Source organism: Tamandua tetradactyla, chromosome X (assembly GCF_023851605.1).
Source record: "Tamandua tetradactyla isolate mTamTet1 chromosome X, mTamTet1.pri, whole genome shotgun sequence".
Taxonomy (NCBI): Eukaryota; Metazoa; Chordata; class Mammalia; order Pilosa; family Myrmecophagidae; genus Tamandua; species Tamandua tetradactyla.
In genome coordinates this window covers 135,902,902-135,911,622 of record NC_135353.1, presented here as the reverse complement: position 1 = coordinate 135,911,622, position 8,721 = coordinate 135,902,902, and the positions used below count along the sequence as shown (strand labels likewise).

Below are 8,721 nucleotides of genomic sequence, written 5' to 3'. Positions count from 1 at the left end.
TTCCAAAAAAAATAATTTTTAAAAGAAAAGAACTATAAAGAATATTTCTAAGGTATGTACCTACCAACTGGAATTATTGAGTGAACCAAAAGCAAGAAAATAAACTGAAATTAAATGCTGACTATATAAAGTTTCTTTTAGAAACTTTTTAGACTAATCATAATTAGTCTAAATCATTGTCTTCTTCCATTTGCAAACATTTGCAAACAAAGGGATACTAATTACTCTTATTTCTTGTCTTGATAAAATAACTAGATTGTTTTAAATTCAATATAACAATATTGCCTAGTGTCAGGTTTAATTGATATGCTTTTCAGTAGTTTGAGATGTAAATGAGATCACATCTCTTTAATTTTTCAAATTGATTGCTCAGAACTTCAGGTGTTATTAGCAGCACATCCACTCTTCATTTTGAGGCCAATAGCATGCATTAGCCAAGCAAAGGAGAGATTACTTGATCCAAAGAATTCAATTCTTCTCCCAAAAGATATCCACACAGAGAACTAGAAAATATGATTGCAGCACCATTGTGTGGTTGCCATGTGATATCACAGGCAGATACTGATTCTCTAAAGTCTGATGGTTGTTTGCCCATTCCTGAAGTTCAGGCCTTTGGTGTTTGGATCCTTCATAGGACACATAGGTACTCTGGACTAGGGTGTGTGTGTGTGTGTGTGTGTGTGTGTGTGTGTGTGTTCAATGTTGCACTAACATTCTCAGCCCTTATTCTTCAAAGTAAAATGGGACCTCCTTAGAGTACGGACATCTGTCACCAATTTTGTATAAGTCCACATGGAAGCTCCCTGATTTTTTCACAGATAAATGATAATCCCTTCTTTTTTAAGTAGAAGAGAACTCAGATACTTGGGAGTCAACCTGGACTTAGACTCTGTTTAGATATTTTTTTCTGAATTTTTAAGATAATTTTACTATTGCCTCCCTCATAGTTAATTTGATAGTTTTTAAAAATATTTTAAGACTCATCATTATAGAATTACATGAAAGCATTCAACATAGTTTTTATATAAACAACTTGCTTTTATGGTGTTTTTATAGGTTTTAAAATGTTGATTAAATTATTTGATTACAAGAAAACGTACAACCCCATAAGCAGGTATGCCAACAGACAAAAATGGTTCTTGGTAAACACTATATCTCCACTGGTGAGTGGGCCAACAGTAGAGCAGCCTCCTAGCCAGGAGTCTTGGGCATCTCTGAGCATGCCAGCTGGATTTTCAGAGAGAAGGAGGAGCGTTGGTTAATTTGGTGAGTTGATTATATAGAAATAGGTTTGTTAAATGAGCTCATGGTTCATTAAAATGCCATATCAAGTGCTATAGTACAAAAGAAACCTCAATTGAGAGGCACAAGTGGCACAACAGTGATTACCTCTCTTTCAGGACTTCATTTATCTGTCTTGTACAATGGTGATAAACTGTTTCCACTGAAAGGGTGTTATTGGCTAGGAACTCTCTTGGAATTCTTTTATTGGGTGGTAGAGGAAAAGGGGGAGGAAAACACATTTATAGTGCATATGAAAAGCTTTGCATATAATACAATGCTATCTCTAGACTACACAAATCTAAGATCCCTATTTTAATCAATGAAAATTAAGGCTAGTTATGTTAAACAAGGGAATTTTTACAACCCAACACATGGCCAAGAATAATGGCATTTTTTTTCAACTGACTATAAAAAAAAATTTAAGAAAACAGAATCCCCACATGTTCCTTGTCTGTTAACCCTGGTTAAATAGTAGTTTTATACATTTTTGGTTGTTTTATTATTCAAATCATGCTTTACAAAAATTTAGCTAGGTGTGTGTGTTTTGTAAATACTGCTTAGTCTGAAAGACAATGATTCACAGTAGGAAGAAAGGGGATTAGCAATGCCAGGGTAAGAAAAAAAGTGAATGGGGTCAGTCCTGAGCTGAAGTTTTACTAGTAGGAATAAAACCAAAGGTAATCAGCAGTGTTTGTCAATGTTCCGTTGGGAATTATGTGACAATCTTGATGTTCTATAAATTTCAGATACCCTAAGATTGAAGTACTCACTTTACTATTTAATTTTGTGGCCTTAGGTAAGGGATTTAAACTTTGTGCAACTTGTTTATCTCACTTGGAAAGTAGGTCTGGCACCTACCTCTTAGTATGGTTTAATTTGTTTAATGAATAAAAGAGCATATATACAATGCCAAAAGCAGGAACTCAGATATATGTCCATGAATATCATAGAAGCCAAAAGGTGGAAACAACCCTAGTGTTTATCAACAGATGAATGGATAAACAAAATATGGTATATAGACACAGTGGAAAGAATCTGGTATATACACACAAAGATTATTCAACTGTTAAAAGGAATAAAGTTCCGATACATGCTACAACATAGATGAACTTTGAAAACATTACATTGAATGAAATAAGCCAGACACAAAAGGACAGATATTATATGATCTTGCTTATATGAAATACCTAGAAAAAGCAAATTTCATAGAGCCAGGGGTTGTGGGGTGGCGAAAGGGGAGTTACTACTTATTGAGTGCAGGATTTCTGTTTGATGTGATGAAAAAGTTAGGAGAATGGCTTGTTGGTGATGGTAGCACAATATCATAAATGTAATTAATACCACTGAATTGTATGCTCAAAAATGGTTAAAAGAGGAAATTTTAGGTATCATGTATGTTATTGCACTAAAAATATTTTTAAAACTATAAAAGAGGTGGGGTGCAAGGGTAGTTCAGTGGTAGAATTCTCACCTGTCATGCGGGAGACCCGGGTTTGATTCCTAGGCCATGCACTTCCCCAAAAAACAAACAAGCAAAGACAGACAAACAAAAAATTCAACAAATGGTGTGGCAATAATGGGATACTCACATGGAAAAATAATGAAATGTGACCCTGCCATACAGCATACAAAAATAAATTAAATTTAAAAAGAGAGCATGTATAAAGCACCTAAAAAGTGCCATCAGATGGTAGACAAAGTAAATTAAAGCAAATAATTATATTAATAAAATGATGTGCCATGAAATCTTATTTGGAGCTATTTGCATCCCTCACACTCATTTCAGGTCATTAATACACATGTTACCTGACAAAGGTCATGGATTCTTTTGCCCAATGCACTCAATAACCAATTCCTGATACACTGGAATTTCAAAGAGAGAAAGAGTTTATTACTAGGCACATAATAAGAGAGCAGATGGCCTAGCAGCCCAAAATCTGTCTCCCCGAACTGCAGTAATTCGGGTGGTTTTATTAAAGAAAAGATGGGCAGGACTTAGGATAATGAACACAGTGACCCCAGATGATGTAATTAGAGGTGATCTAATTATTGAGCATGCAGAGATTGATTACATGCTTAGTCACAGAATGTATGAAAGAAAATGGCGGAATGAAGTATAGGTGAATTGTACGTTAAAGTCTAAGCTACTGCGCATGTCAGGTAGGCCCATTTTGGCTAGATACAGTCTTGGTCATCAGGATAATGGGTTAGTTCTGGGCTGACCCAAGACCTTTCATTAATAAACATTAGGGGCTGTCTTTAGCAATTACAAGATTCTAAAGTTAAAAAACTGGATAACTGGATACAAATGAAGATTAGTCATAAGGTTTTTACAATCACAGGGGCAGAAGATAAAGGCTATACAACCATTATCAGAGATCAAGGCAGCTGGATTATAATTTAGAAATTTCAGGAGTTTCCCTCTGTCTACTCCAATAAATCAGAGAGTAAAAAGGAATATCTATATAATGATTCAGTAACCAAAATCATCCCTTAAATCCTAACTTTTTGTTTACACACATGTATTGCAACATTTCAGTATCTGAGAGACCTTAACAGTCATCTGATTGTTTTTCACACTCTCTTCTCTCTTTCTCAACCTACTGGCCAAAATGACAACTGATTGGAATAGGGAGTTATAATGAACCTCCCCCAAACTCAATTTCAAATGAGGTGCCAAATACAACAGATATCAGGATGCCAGTGTGAGGATGACAAAGATCCTCTCTTCCAACTGCTGAATTTACAAAGAAAACAAAATAGAACTCATCTCATATTATGAAGCAACATGCACATCACAAAGTGGTTCACAAAAAGCCCGGGGCCACTCTTCATACTCCTCAGAGTTTATAAATGTGGTTTTTAGATGCACTTGTAGAGGCATTCTCATTTGTCTTCCTCAGTCAATAAGCACATCATCAAAATCACTTCACTGACATTCATGGCATTCAGAAGTGAGAGGAAATAAAACAAGATGGTTTACAACTTTTTTTTTCTTTTTTGGCTTACAGCTATTGAGTCAAGAATATAGTGATGCCAGCTAAAACAGTTATAGCAACTTGCCCACGCCAATGAGACCAAAGACAGTGATAAAGAGAACCTCCTGAGAAGGGGACATGAAAGAATAACTGTTCTGTTTGTCACAAGTAACATGTCAAAGAGCAAGGAAGAAAGTGGTGAATTTTTTATTATTTTAGCAGCTACTCTGATACAGCTACTTGGGGTAGAAGCTGAACCCTAACAGTTCTGTGAAGATGATGTCGATCAGCACGTCTCAAATTTTAACCTGTACATGAATCATTTGGGATCCTGTTAAACTTCAGGATCTGACTCTGTAGGTCTGGGGTCAGGCCAGGAATCTGCATTTCTAGCAAGCTCCCAGATACTGCTGGCATCCATAACCACATTTCAAGTCGCAAGGAGTTAGAGTACCAGGGCTGGAATCCACTGACTGAACAGGTGGGGAGAGAAGGGAGGGATGAGACTGACAGAGAGAGAAGAAGGCTTAGATGTGGGTTCTGTTGAGGCAGACAAGATGTGGAAGGCTTTCCTCTTCATAGTGTAGCACCCCTTCCTCATGACTCCTCAAGTAGTCAGAAAGTTTTCTAAATTCAGAACTATATAGTGCTATCTTGTCTTTTCCTGGAAGCTGATGGAGGGGCTGACATTTGCACCCAGCTTGGCTAGTGATGGAAGTGAGCATTTAAATGACAAAGAAAAGAAGCAAGAATTTGGGAAAGGACTTTGGAGTCTCAAGGATCATGAAATAAGAGATTTGAGCAAAGTTTACCTAGATCTCCGAGGACAGAGAGGCACTAGCTGACATCTGGGTTATAATAACATAATAATTAAGATTTGTGCTTACCTTATGCCAGACATTACACCTTAAATAAATTACCTCTTTGATTCTCACAACAGCCCAATGATGTGCTGTCACCCCATTTTATAAAGGACTAAACTGTAGTTGGTGGCAGGCCCAAAGCCATACATACAGTAAGTAGGTTCTAGAGCGATAAGTTTAACCTTGGCCTAGCTGAATCAAAACCAATTCCAATTCTTATGGAAGAGATCCTACTTTGTTTACTGAAGACTAGATATGCCTGAAAGGAGAGAAAAAAGTGAAACATGTGGGCTAAGGAAATGCTGAAAAAACTGATTCAGGGAAGACAAAGGAATGAGATAACACAACACACGGATGTTCATATCCTTCTGGTATTTTTCCACCTACATTTGTTAGGACCTGAAGGAGCTGACATTTTGAATTTTGACAGACTGCCGATGTATCATTCAGTACTACTCACTCATCTTACAGACTAATTTAGAAAGCTGAATCTAGAAGTAAAAGCTGCACTGAAATACTGAAATAAAATTCCTAAGAGGATCTTTTCTCCAATAGCTTCAGTACCCTAGCACTGCTGACATTTAAGATCACCTTTTGGGAACTCTAGAGAGAAATAGCTCAGCAACATTCTTCTAGTAGGAAGTGTGACTATAAATTGCTCCATTTCTTAATCCTTTTTAATTTCTACCTTTCCTTCAATTAAATTCCAAGCATCCCTATAATTGAGATGTATGAATTTGGGGCTCATTTTTTTTCCCATTGTGCATGAGTCCTTCAGGCCACAAAGGAGAGAGAGGCTCTGGGCTTTCTAATGAAGGGAAACTTTCTGATATTACAGACATAGTTCCTGCCAGAAGAACACTGAGGAAGGCTCCCAGCTACACCAGTTCTGAGATGGCCTATCTTACAAAAAAATAAGCATATGGCAGAGAATACAGCATGTATTCCCTCTGTGTAAATCATCATGGATCAGCCAGTTTTTAAGATGGGAAGCTGACCCTATTGCCTTCTAACATGAAGAGGGAATCTAAGCAGGCATTGCTAACTTTATCCATCTAGCCACAAGCATCTTCATTCAACAGTCCATGGGTGAAAAGTCCCTATGAAAACCATCTCTAGGAAAACTCATAAGGATGTGAACAAAATGGCTTTAGACTAAAATCTAAAGTCATATATGACACTTAGCTATCTAGCTCCAAGATGAGTAATAGGGCAGGTGAACAAGTCCCCAGGGTGATTCCTAAGATCCCTCTATCTCTACTCTACTTTTCCTTGGCTGGTGTCCAAGTTGGCACCTAAGCCATGGTTCAATACATAACCCTTCAATCTCCAGCAAGGAGATTGAACCTTCTCATCCTAACAAAAGTGTTCAATGACCTAGGTGTTTTGGCTCCTAGGCTGCTCAAAGCAGGTATCATGAAATGGATTTGCTTTAAACAGAGGGGATCTATTAGCTTACGTGAGAATGTCCTAGTCAAGCATCAACAAGCCAAAGACCAGTTGCCAGAGATCCTTGGTTCCTCTGCCACATGGCCTGGGTTGGGCTCTCCCTTCTCTTTCAGATTTCCTTGCTTTCAGCTTCTTGCTTCTGTGGCTTTTCCTTTCTCTCTCTGTATTCATTCTGTTTATAAAGAATTCCAGTACGAGTATTAAGACCCATCCTGAATGAGGTGGGTCACATCATAATAGGTGCACCTTCCACAAAAGATCCTACTAACAATGGGTTCACATTCACAGGAATGGATTAGCTTTAAGAACATGATTTTCTGGGGTACATACAGTTCCAAGCCACCACACCAGGGTTGCCATTTCTGAGGCTTTGGGTGTTTCATTTTCAATTTAGTCCTTAAGTACAGGGAACTCCAAAAGAGATAAAGAGATGATGTAACATTCTCATAATGTCCAGAATTAGCTGAAATTCCACCAGGAAGAGATATTTCAGTTGGCATTGCGCTTGCTTCATGGTAACCGAAAGTCACAACTTGTGGTTGTAGAAACAAAGAAGCAAACCTATTTGAAATAAAGTCATGAAGTGCTTGAAGCCCATACCCTGCACCATTTCTCCACGTAGCTATACCTGGACACAAATGCAATATTAATTGGAGGAAGATATGTACATATAGGTGATTGCTATTAAGGACATAGACACTCAAGAAAAATGGGAAAGGATCGATCTAAGACGGTGACTGTGGAACTGGAAACTACCGCTACTCTTAATCCCCCACCTCCAGAAGAAGAGAAAATAATCTAATCAGGAGGTTGCTAACCCAGAACACTATAGTAAACATCCATTACAGAACACATGGGCACTTTGGTTTTTAAAAATGATAAAAGCAAAAATTGGCAAGCAAACCTTCAACTAATCTCTAAATTTGATACTGTTGAAGACTTTTGGGCGCTATACAACCATATCCATGTGTCCAGTAATTTAATGCCTGGCTGTGACTACTCATTTTTTAAGGATGGTATTGAGCCTATGAGGGAAAATAAAAAAGCAAACGAGGAGGATGATGGCTAATTACATTGAACAAACAGCAGAGACGAAGTGACCTCAATCACTTTTGGCTAGAGGCACTGCTGTGCCTTATTGGAGAATCTTTTGATGACTACAGTGATGATGTATGTGGAATCATCATTAATGTTAGAACTAAAGGTGATAAAATAGCAATATGAATGACTGAATGTGAAAGCAGAGAAGCTGCTACACATATAGAAAGGTATACAAGGGAAGATTAGGACTTCCTCCAAAGATAGTGTGATTGGTTATCAGTCCAATGCAGACACAGCTACTAAGAGTGGGTCCATCAGTAAAAATAGGTTTGTTGTTTAAGAAAACACTTTCTGAGTATTCTCATAGGAGACTGTGTCAAGCAATTGAGATTTGAGAGGTGAACCAAAGCCTCTTCAAAAAGCAGAGCGGACTGCATTTAAATTTGATTTCCATCTAAATGTTGCTGAGATATAAGAGAAGTCTCATTCCCCTTTGTCTTGTACTTCTGTGTTCAGATATATATGTGTGTATATATATACATTTTACCTAGTGTATCCACTATCTCAAACAAAGAATTAGTACACATTGTCCCCAGTATCCATAAATGTGTTCTTGGCCCACTCTGTAATAGCTTAGTAGAATTACCATTACAAACACATTTATCCATCCACAATACTAAAAAAGAATTTGCATTTCTATACTATAAAGGAAAAAATTCTGTTTATTTTCCACTGTATGTAGGAGCATATTTTGCTGGTTTGAAGAATATGATGCCTACAATTTTATAGCAATTTTCTTTGTTTCTTTTTACAGCATTGTCTTTGCTGTACTCTTGCTGATGTCTGCTAGATTTTAATTTATTTGTTTCTCTACTTGGTAAAATTAGTGATTCTGATTTCAGTTATTCATTTTGTTTTGCTTTTGTTTTTTCTTCATGTAAAATTGGTGAAGGATCCAGGAATATGACACAAGGGTGGAATAAACATTAATTTTGTGCATTCTTTGGTAATTTTGTTTTTTTGTGACTACAAAGCTTTGCTACAAATTTATGCATTTCATTCAAATCAGTGATCTATGTTTGTGTGATTTCCTAAACATATTGTGG

At 37.1% G+C, this 8,721-nt stretch overlaps 1 pseudogene; it reads left to right on the top strand.

Annotated features, from left to right (window-relative positions):
• Positions 1-7,283: 7,283 nt before the first annotated feature.
• LOC143672096 (eukaryotic translation initiation factor 4E pseudogene) lies at positions 7,284-7,955 on the top strand (annotated as a pseudogene).
• The last annotated feature ends 766 nt before the right edge of the window (positions 7,956-8,721 follow it).